Source organism: Benincasa hispida, chromosome 6, assembly GCF_027475165.1.
Source record: "Benincasa hispida cultivar pf3 chromosome 6, pf3_genome.v1.1, whole genome shotgun sequence".
NCBI classification, from domain to species: Eukaryota; Viridiplantae; Streptophyta; class Magnoliopsida; order Cucurbitales; family Cucurbitaceae; genus Benincasa; species Benincasa hispida.
The window spans coordinates 56,777,737-56,789,882 of record NC_143483.1 but is presented as its reverse complement, the minus strand read 5'-3'; positions in this window follow the sequence as shown (position 1 = coordinate 56,789,882).

Genomic DNA, 12,146 nt, shown 5'->3' with positions numbered 1-12,146 from the left:
GTCCAGTGATCTAATCGTAGATTGGATTGATATCGACTGACAATCTCTACTGCATAGAAAATGTCAAGTCTGGTACATAATATTGCATACACAAGGCTGCCAACAGTCGATGCATAGGGAATTCGTCTCATTTTCTCAACCTCTTAAGGAGTCTTAGGACAATATTCCTTAGACAATACAATTCCATGTCTGAAAGGTAATAAACCCTTCTTGAAATTGTGCATCAAATATCTGACAAACATCTTATCAATATACGATGCTTGAGATAAAACCAACCTTTTGTTCTTACGATCCCTTATAATCTGAATCCTTAGAACAAACCGCGCCTCTCTCAAATCTTTCAGTTGGAATTGGGCAACTAGCCATTTCTTTACATCAGTCAGAAAACCTACGTCATTCCCAATGAGTATGATATCATCCACATACAGCACAAGGAAAGCTACTGAGCTGTTGATGATTTTCTTGTAAACACAAGGCTCATCAACATTCTGATCAAAGCCATAAGATTTGATTGTAACATCAAATGTCATATTCTAGGATCGAGATGTTTGTTTCAGTCCATAAATGGATCGATTAAGCTTGCAAACTTTTTGCTCTTGATCTTGTTCAATGAATTCTTCTGTTGATTCATCTAGATGGTCTCTTCAAGATTACCATTCAAAAAGGCAGTCTTGGTGTCCATTTTCTATATTTCATAGTCATAATATGTGGCTATGGACAAGAGAATCCTGATAGACTTTAACATGACAACAGGTGAGAATGTTTCTTCATAGTTCATTCCATCAACCTGTGTATAGCCTATTTCCACAAGTCTAGCTTTAAAGTTCTGTACCTTTCCATCTACACCTCTTTTCCTCTTATAGATCCATTTATAACCTATAGGTTTTACCCTATCAGGTTGATCTACAAGCTCCCAAACAGAATTGAAGTACATGGACTCCATTTCTTGATTCAAGGCTTTAATCCATTCATCCTTGTCAACATCTTCCATTGCTTGCTCTCCATCATCAGTTATGATATTTTGGGCCTTTGTTAAACCCATGTAGCGTACAGGTGGGTTCATAACCCTCCCACTACGTCGAGGCAATCTCAACTCCTGAGATGGATGACTAGATGAACTGACATCAACAAATCTTGTTGATGTATTGACCCCTTCAACAACTCTTGCTGAAGTCTCAGTAGATTCATTAGAAACTTCACTTAAAACAATTTTGCTTCGTGGCTTATGATCCCTCATATGGTTTTCTTCCAAGAAGGTAACGTTTTTCGATACAAATACCTTATTCTCACTTGGATCATAGAAGTATCCATCTCTCATTTTCTTGAGGTATCCTATAAATAGGCACACTTTTGAATGAGGTTCCAACTTTTTGGGGTCTACCATTAGCACATGGGTTAGACATCCCCAAATTTTGAAGTGGCGTAAACTACCTTTACGACCTCTCCATAACTCAAAAGGTGTTTCAGAAACACTCTTTGAGGGAACGTTGTTCAAAATATAAACTGCAGTCTTTACTGCATATCCCCAAAATGAGACAGAAAGATGAGCATAGCTCATCATAGACCGAACCATGTCTAACAGAGTTATGTTTCTCCTTTCTGATACACCATTCTTTTGAGGTGTACCTGGGGCTGAGAGTTAGGATGTGATTCCATATTCTATTATATAGTTTTGGAATCTGAAGTCCATATACTTTCTACCATGATTAGATCGTAGTGTTTTTATCTTTTTACCTAACAAGTTTTCAACTTCAGTCTTGTACTCCTTGAACTTCTCAAGAGCTTCAGACTTATGTTGCATTAGGTATAGATACTCAAATCTTGAATAATCATATATGAAAGAGATGAAATATTCATACCTTGTTCATACTCTTACATTCATCGAACCACAGAGGACTGAATTTATGAGCTCCAAGGTTTCTTTGGCTCTATAACCTTTTCTAGTAAAAGGTCATTTGGTCATTTTGCCTTCAAAGCATGACTCGCATACTGGTAAAGAGTTTTTCTTCTAAACCATTTAGAAGTCCACTTTTCACCAACCTCTCAATCCTATTGAGATTGATGTGACCTAACCTTAGATGCCATAGATGGGCAACTTCAGGAACACATTGACGCATGATCAAATCGAGGCCTTACTTGTAGAGGAATGGCTCATCCCAAAAGTAAAACTTGTTGTAGTGCATAAGCCTTTTTCTTTGTTGTGCATTTAACTCTTCGGGAAACTGCTTGGTGGTTAAGTAGTTGACAATGTCAGCATACCAAGGTTCTCGATCTTCAACTTTCAACAGGCATTTGTCAAAGAATTTTTCCTCGATTTCTGCCAGCCCTAACTGAAATTCTTTATTCTCTAAGTGTAGTAGTTAGTTAGCCACCTGATTCTCTATCCTTAATTTTCAGGTCAAATTATTGTAACAGTAGTACCTAGCGAATGAGTCTGGGCTTTACGTCATTCTTATCCATCAAGAACTTAATGGCAGAGTGTTCACTATAGGTGGTTGCAAACGTACCAACCAGATATGCTCGAAAATTTTCAATTGTAAACACCATCACCAACATTTTCTTCTCTATGGTTATATAATGTTATTGAGATTCATTAAGCATCTTGGACGCATAGAAGATAAGGTGTATAACATTTCCCTTCTTCTGACCCAACATTACTCAAACTGCTACATCGCTGGCATCACACATTAGGTTGAAAAGTTGTGTCCAATCAAAAGCCACCAATATAGGTGTTGTTGTTAACATGTACCTCAAAGTTCAAATGCATGTTGGCAGTTTTCATCGAATACATAAGGTATGTTTTGTTCTAACAATGCGCTCAGTGGACACACAATTTGGAAAAAAACCTTTGATAAATCTTCAGTGGAAACCTGCATGGCTTAAATAGCTTCTCAGGGCCTTGATATTTACAGGTGCAGGCAACTTTGCAATCATGTCTATCTTTGCGTCATCAACTTCCAATCCTACCTTAGAAACCTTATGGCCAAGCACAACACCTTTTGTCACCATAAAGTAACATTTTTCCTAATTAAGCACCAAGTTAGTTTCCTCATATCTAGCAAGGACAGCTCCAAGGTTGTTAAGGCAAGTCAAGTAAGAGTCTCCAAAGATTGAGAAATCATCCCCAAACACTTCGACAAATTGTTCCAGAAAATCGGAGAAGATGTACATCATACATCTTTGGAATATCCCTGGTGCGCTACATAGCCTAGAGGTCATGCCTCAGAACGCAGATATTGTAAAGGGACAAGTAAATGTTGTCTTATCCTGGTCTTCCAGGGTGTGATGATTTGATTATAGCCAAAATATCCATTCAAAAAGCAATAAAACTTCTTTTCGGTTAATCTGTCTAACATTTGATCAATGAAGGGGAGTGGAAAATGGTCCTTTTTGGTTGACGCATTCAATTTCCTGTAGTCATGCAGATGCACCATCTAATAATACTTTTGGATGGAATTAACTCGTTGTTACTCTTAATGACCATAGTTGTGCTGCTTTTCTTTGGCACACATTGTACTGGGCTCACCTAGCTACTATAAAAAATAAGGCATATAAACCTTACGTTGAGCCATTTGATGATTCCTTTCTTCACTACCTCCTTTGTAAGAGGATTGAGCCTGTGCTAGGGCTCAATTGATCCTATATTCCTTTATTCTAATTTGATCCTGTGAATACAGTGAGATCGGTTGATCCCTCTGATATCAGTCAACGTCTAGCTTATTGCGTGTGTATGCTTCTTTAATATATGCAATAAAAGTTGTTTATTAGTAGGAGAAAGTTTAGATGAAATTATAACAAGTAAAGTACTATTGTTTCTAAGAAAAATATATTTAAGATGGTCATGAAGAGGTTTAAGTTCAAGTGTTAGTGGTTCCTCAGAGAAAGGAGCATTGGCTTTGACTACTGCTCGTCGAGACATCCTTGGTCCACTTCCTGGTTCTCCTCTTCCCCAAGAAGTTGAATGATTCAATAAATTGATAAGATTCTGCATCATCGAGGAACTTCAGTACGTTTAACAGATTGAATTTTATTTCTTGATCATCTACACGCATGGTCAGTTCCCCTTTATGTACATCAATCAAGAGTTTTTCGGTAGCTAAAAATACGTGTCCAAGAATGATTGAGACGTCTCTATCAGCCTCATAGTTCAGAATAATAAAGTCTATGAAAGAAATAAACTTTTCAACCTTTATTAATACATCTTTGATATTTTCCTCAGGGTATGTGATGGATCTGTCAGCAAGTTGTAGCGTTACCGAGGTAGGCGTTGCTTCACCATTCTCGATCGTTTTGAAAATTGAGAGAGGCATCAAGTTGATGCTAGCTCCTAAGTCATATAACACATGACGCACATCTATTCCTCCAATCGAGCGTGGGACTGTAAAGCTACCTGGGTCTCTTTGCTTCTCAGGAATATTTATGCTGATCAGTGCGTTACACTTCTGAGTCAATGCCACAGATTCAAAGTTGCTGATCTTTCTTTTTTTCGAAATATCTTTGAGAAACTTTATGTAACTTGATGTTGATGTGTAGCTGTTTATTAACATCGAGGAATCGTTTGAACTGATTTTTGTCATTCTTTTTTTGTAGGCGTTGGGAGAAAGGCGCATTCAGACGCACATCAGTTACCCTTACGTTGGACATGCTTGGTTGAGAATGCTCTTTTTGATTCGACTCTTTCAGGTGTCGTAGTTGCTTGAGATGTTTGTACAGGTGTGTCTACAGGCGTTGAAGGATGATGATTATCTTTTCTTGGGTTTTTTTCTCTTTTCTTCCACTGGTAGTCTACCACTACATAATGTCACTGCTTGACATTTTTGCTTTCCATTGTTCTGTCCGGGTGCTTCAATGTTGCTGGGAAGAAGCCATGCGACTAGCCCTTCAGCTCACTTGCAATTTGTCCAACCTACATCTCTAGATTTCTGATCGATGATGCTTGACTTTTTAATAACTCATCATTTTGGGCTATGTACTTTTTCAATAGATTCTCAAGCGGAGGAGACAAATTTGACGCATTGCCTTCTCTGTTGAAAGACTGATGCTGTGATTGCTGTTGTATGGGCTGGAATCCAGGCAGTAGTCTTTGCCTGTGTTGCTAATGCATTCTAGACTGATCTTGCTTCTATTAGTGACCACTCCATAAAAAGTTCAGATGGTTTTTTCATCTAGGGTTGTACGTATAGAAAAATGGGTTATTCTTCACGAAATAAACTGATTGAAGATTTTGGGGGCAATTATTATAGGTATGTCGCTCTCCGCAACCCACACAACTTAACATAGGTTGCCGAATGCGTCCATCTGATGCACGCTCTGTATTTGGTCTACATTTTTCATTGTTAAATTTTTCAGCAAGTTTGTCATTACAAAAACCTGCTGAAAGATTAGTTACGATGTTAGTATCGATCACATCCTGTTGTTGCCTCCTATTGTCTGTTCTGGAATCATATGCGTCTGAACTCACTCCTTATTGTATTTGGCAATTTTATCTAAAATCTCCTTGGCTTTATTGTAAGATTTGTCCATATTGTTGCATGCGGCGGCTACCTCTGCTACCATCTGAGATGGTCTATTCAATCCTCTATAGAAAGTCTCCATCTGGATAGTTAGAGGCAATTCGTGGTTAAGGTAGTCTTTTACTAGCCTTTTGAATCTTTCCTACGCATCATTGAGTGTCTCAGGTCTCCTTACTCAAAATTCATAATCTTTCGACGCCTCATTGTTTTGATTGTGGGAAGGAAGTATTTTTGCATGAATTTCTCTACTAGTTTGTCCCACGTCGTTATCTCGCTAGGCTCCAAGGAGCTCGCCCATTGCTTGGCATCATCTCAGAGTGAATATAAGAATAAAGATAATCTAATTGCTTCTGGCACAATTCCAAGAATCACGAATGAATTATAGGTCTCCAGGAAGCATTTTATATAAGTGTGTGAGTCTTCACTGCAGTCTATTGTAGCATAAAATATTTCATTTCAAATATGGTCCCATCAGACATTGGATAAATCTCCCATGTGAAAAGTCATACAACACAAGCGATGCATATTCATGCATCAAACCCTTACTATTATTCGCCATAAGGATTGGATTTGCGGAAGCATTGGCTAACTGTTGAGCCAAATTTTGGTTATCTTAGTTGTTTGTCAATTGTTGTTGCCTTAACCTTCGACGTCTATTCGATCCATTTCTTCGTCTGAAGGTCTTCTCAATCTCTGGGTCATATCTGAGTTTCGGAGTTCTTGCTCTATTCATAAAACGTTTACAAGTCTAGGCTTAACTTGTAATACACCTTCAATTGGAAGTTCTACAAAAAGATACAATGACCAAATTCAAATTAGTTATATTGCTAGAATCCCCGACAATAGTGCCAAAAACTTGTTGCATTTACTCGTTTTGTGATTTTGAAGTTGATTGATGGTAAGAATGATTGATTATGGGGAAGATGAATGATCTATCTCTTGGTTTGAGAAGATAGATTTATGTTCAAGCACATTTTGTCAGTTCCATACAAGTTTTCTTAAGTTAGACACAAGTATAAATCTAACTCAAGTGTCCTGGTAAGTCTAAGGTCTAATGCAGGGAATTTAAAGTAGACTAATGCAAAATGGTCGACTGATCTATTGTAGCGGTTTACTAATTAGTTGATATGCGTTGGTTATATACACTGAACTACTTAGCATGCTTGCAAGAGGAAGTAGGAGTTCAAATAAAGGAGAATAGGGTACATGGATGAATGGATCATGCATTAGATAGTATGCGTTGATTTCTTAGTTAAAACAACAAGCCTATATGAGCACAGTGACAGTGAAATGGAGATGGTGAAGATGTCTACTAGAATCTAAGTTTATGTGTGTGTTGCGTTTAAAGTATGTTCTCTAATTTATGCTCAATACCTCTTGATGTGAATGCCACATTTATCCTATCTTTAGGTTGCATGTGTTAGTCAAAATGAACAGACAAATGACATGAATAACTTTATCTCTAGAATTACTCAATGCCCTAGCTTGATGAGTTCCGCAAATAACTACTTTCTCGAGAAACTAAGTGCTTTTAACTTCAAATAAACTTCACACACACAAACAACTCAATAATCTAATAGATGGGAATGAGGAAATGCTTGAAATGGAGACTGAATTAAAGAAAATATGTTTTGATACATAGAATCTCAGTTCAATCAAATAAGATAGTGAATGAGAATGCTAAGTTAGGGAGAGAAGTCAAGCCCAAGGTTCAATCTCTTGTCCTATTTGGCTCGTTTTTATGCTTGTTATTGACAACTATGTAGAAGGGATGAAGAAGATGTCTCACTCGAGCTTTTCTCTGATAGCACGTCGTTGCCAACGGTGGAAAATGGCAATCGTTCCTCCTCTTTCTTTCTTACAGTCGACAGAGATGAAGGATCTACAGATTTTATAAGTGTTTATATCTCTAACTCCTAACTAATTAACTCCTTCAACCGCAGACAACTTTTCCTTATATAGGCAATCAGATCAAGTGATGTGATTACATTAAATTTCATACCCTGAGACAGTCACCTGCCATTCTACCTCGAGCAAACGCCATCAATCAGTTGTCCATGCTCGCTAGTTGTGATTTAATGTTAATTGCACAAGCCAAATGTATCTACCATGCCAGATAAGCTGCACACATGCTCCTTGTGTTGGCTTTGTCTGCAATACTTAGTAAATTCTCTTGATTCATGCATTGTAGTGTGTTAGTGATGCAATTTTTTACTTAAAGGATACTTTTACATGAGTTTATCACATGTATACAATTTCATGCATTTTTCTTTATTATGAATGCATTTATTAGGGATGCATCGCATGATGCAATAGATTGCCATGACTCGATTCCTTGAGATGGAGTTGTCATGTGTGGTAGGGAGTAGCTTTCTTTTGACAAAGTATAATCACACGTTCGCCTCTAGACTAAGGCTATGCGGTGATCGTGTTTTGATCCCTTTTGCTGAGATTTTCCACTTTGTCCCAGGCATGGCTATCGTCTTCAACGCATCTTTCAATTCTTCTCGCATTGGTTCCTCAATGATTCGATTGCCTTTGGCCGTAGGGTCTGTGGTTAGGTACGAGAGTGTTCTGATTCATTTGAAGCTAAATCCAATCTTTGCATCTCCAATCTTGGAGACGTATTTACTATCATAGAGGGTCCCTTCATAGAATGTGTGGACCACTTGTGCTTTCAGCTTCTGTGGTCCTACACAAAATTTTGCCACCTTATGTTGCTCATTACATTCATTATGAAGGCAGGTAGTGGAGCATCCTCGAGGAAGAATCCTCTATCCAATAGTAGTGGCAATCGCTTCTTTGACGCCTTCCTCTCTACCGCCTCAATGGGAATTTTGCCCTTATCCTTTCTTCTCTCAACAGGGCTAGTAGATATCCTGCTTCCCTCTCCTCTTTCTTTTGTCAATGCGGCTCCCTCCTTCACTGCTTTGTTTCTAGATTTTTTTGGCTGCTTTTTCCTTACAACCTTCTTCTTTTTCTCCTTTCCTTTATGATTATTGCCCTTTTTGGCGATGTTTTTTTTGTCTTCTTGGCTTCTTTTGCCACATCGCTACTTTAATCCTCCATCTTTTTTTTAAATTCAACTGTGGCTTTATCCGTACTATCCAATTCCTTAGGCTCATGAGGCCTACATCTTGCTGCATTAGCGGCTTCTTCTATTTGTTCATCACGTACTTCTATATCAAATTATGTCATTTTGTGCTTCCCTTCTCAGTTCTTGGAAGCTCTACTTCATCTTCTTAGATTTTTCGGCAACCTAAGTCACTAACTGCTCCACAGAGGATGCGAAGAGATGTACTTCTTCCTCAACCACCACTTTAGCTGTGTGATGCCTTCATTACAGTGGTGTTTCCTCTTTGTTCTCTTTTTCTTCATCTAGATCTATTCTGAGTATGGCCACCTTGCTCGCCATTGTTTCATCTTCTCTTTGTCCAATCATTGCTTTTCTCTGTTGGTTTTCAACGCCTTCATTGTCCAGGATTTCTAGTGGCTGTATCAAGATCTCACCAAATACCTCCCTTTCATCTCTTCTCCTCGACTCATTAGCGCTCATCAGCTCGCTTGTGTTAGACTGATCTGGCTGCATCCCCAACTTAGGTTTTTTGGGGTAGACTTCTTTCTTGCATGTTCTGGTGATCCCCACAATGGTCTTGGTTTTTCTTTCCAATGGTGATGAAGATCATGAAAGTGCTGGGGTTTGAGGGAAGGTCATGGTTGGTGGTGTCAGGAGGGCTGGGTCGATAAAGTTGGGTCTCCGGGCAGATGAAGGGGCATTTTAGTGGAAGGGATTTTCTTCTGACGGTGTGATTTCCAGCAAACGTAGGATGCTTGTTGGTATTACGACTTTGTAAAGCTGGTCGGTGGAAGATAGTTGTGAAGAAAATCCCGATTTTGATGGTGTTGATGTGGCGTCATCCTTAATGGTTTTCTGGCTGTCCATGAGTAGGTTTTTCTGAAGGAAGGCAGGAAACCAAGTGAATTAGGGTGTTGAAATAGTCACCAAAAAGCTAGCATAGAAAGTGCTTGAGAGGAAGGTTTGTAAGTGGAAAAATGAAAAAGTGAAGATGAAAGGCCTTTTATAGGCGTTAGTGGGTAGCGCGTAAATTGAGGCATGCGTCAGTATTATGATGGCACATTTATTGAAAAGGGAAATGTGGCAGGCAATGTGGAGTAGCGCTTTCAAGTGGCACCATGTGATGGACGTCTTTTCAAATTTCCACTGATGGTTGCAATTCCACTCGGTTAAATGTATTGGATGTGTTGAAGTAATTTTTTCAATGCATCCAACACTCAATGCAATACTCTTTTGATTTTTTAAGAATCCAAATTTCATACAATTTATATTGTAATCAGCCAATCACCATAAAAGTTCAAGCCAATTTCAACAGAGAATTATAGAACTAAGAAAGAAATAAAGATAAAAGAATCATAAAACTAAGAAAGCAATAAAGATAAAAGTTAGGATGCGCCCTTGTTAAGATGCCATTATTTTGCCGCAGGAACCAACTGCATGTTCTTCACTCAGGCTTTCCAAGATCAATGGAGACTTTATTGCGATTAACTTCGCCTCCATATTAGGGTTTAATGCATTACCCATTTACTTTAAATACATTAGTTGCATTGTCATTGGTTAACCCTAAAGCATAATGCAGAAAGATTTCTTTGATTATGAATGAGCTAGACCAACACGATTGCAATTAACTGGGAAATAAATGTAGTCGCTACTTAAACAAGAGAATTTTTTGAACAACACATTAAGTTTTCTTACAGATGCATTGGTCATGCCAATGCTTAGTTCTTTCTTTATAATTTTTGCACTCTCATAAGCCTGAAGCCTCTATTCGTCAAACTCATTTAATTGTAATTTCTTCACATTGCTAGCGGCTTGCAGGTCCAGGTTTAGCTTCTTTGAAGCCCAATGAGCTTTGTGTTCTAACTTCAAAGGTAGATGGCATGCCTCACCGAATATTAACACATATGGAGACATCTCAAGAGGTGTCTTATACGCTGTGCAATAGGCCCATAAAGCTTCATTGAGTTTCATCACCTAGTCTTTTCGAGTAGTGTTTACCACATTCTCCAAGATGGATTTGATCCCTCGATTTGAAACTTCAGCCTGCTCGTTGGTCTGCTGATGGTACGTCGTGGCAATCCTATGTTGAACATTATATTTAATTAACAATTTACTATTGATGCGATTAATGAAATGTGTACCTTCATCGCTAATGATCGCTCTTGGAGTGCCAAACCGTGTGAAGATGTGCTTTTAAAAGAATTTGGATACTATTACTGCATAATTCTTAGCACAAGAAATAGCCTCAACCCATCTAGATACATAGTCAACAACTACCAAGATGTAGTTGTGGCTGTATGATGGAGGAAACAAGCCCATGAAATCTATGCCCTAAACATCAAACAATTCAACTTCTAAAATCGCTGTTAGAGGTATCTCATTTCTCTTTGAAATATCACCTATCTGTTGGCAATTGTCGTGTCATACTACAAAGTCTCTAGCGTCTTTGAACTGAAGGGATCAAATCCCTAGCAGAAGCATGTGATTGCTTTGCAAAATTGTTAGAGTTAGAAAACACACAGTGGAACTAAATTGGATCATTAAACATTCTAATTCATTAATTTTGGCTTTAAATTAAGCATGCTCATAAATTAATAAGAGGGTTTCATGACATACCTTTGAAGAAACACTTGAAACTCGAATCCAGCTGCAAATCTTCTCTAAATTAGCTTATGAACCACCACAAGGTCTTCCCTACTATCCTCTTGGTGCCTTAGATTGAGTCATGGGACTCAAAATAAGCTTGAATTAAAGGAAAAGAAGATGAGAGGTTTCTAGTTTTTAGACTTGTGAAGAACTCTTCTTTAAGACAGATTTTCAGCCAAAATCAACCATTTTGCATGCTCAATTCCACTGAGATTCTTCAATATATAATGCATGAAAATCATGCAAGAACAATTGCTGCATGAATTGCAGCTCATGCTTGGATTAATGACTGAAAATTATGGTGGAATGTGTGTAAGCTACTTTGTTGGAAAGTGAAAAAATTCCACTTTGTTTTCAATCTAACATAAACAAAATATGGTATAAAAATAATAACTAATGGATAAACAACCAAGATTAACATGCATTTAAGAGAAAAAAAGAGGGAAGAGCTAAACCATTTTGTAGATTCCCAATTTCTTCATGATTCCCTCCACGTCTTCTTCGAAACGTCTCTTCAATGATCAAAGGGCACTACCACAAGTGAAACCTTGTTATTCTCTGTGATCCCAAGAACTGGATGTGTGGTCTCCAAGACTTGGAAGACAAGGAAGCAGTAGTAGAAAAAAAGAGAGATTTTAAGAAAAGTAGTAGGCGACTTGGAAGACGAGGAAGCAGTAGTAGAAAAAAAGAGAGATTTTAAGAGAAGTAGTAGGCGACTAGGATTCAGAATTCCCAATTCATTTGTGTCACAAACATGGGTCATGAAAACCTATTTATAGAGAAGAGGGGTGACCCCCTTCTCCTAGTCTTTCCTCTCTTTCCAATTCCTTGTTCTAATTTAATTAAATAACTTTTAATTAATTAATTAATTCAATAATGAAATAACCATATATATTAAATCCAATTTAATA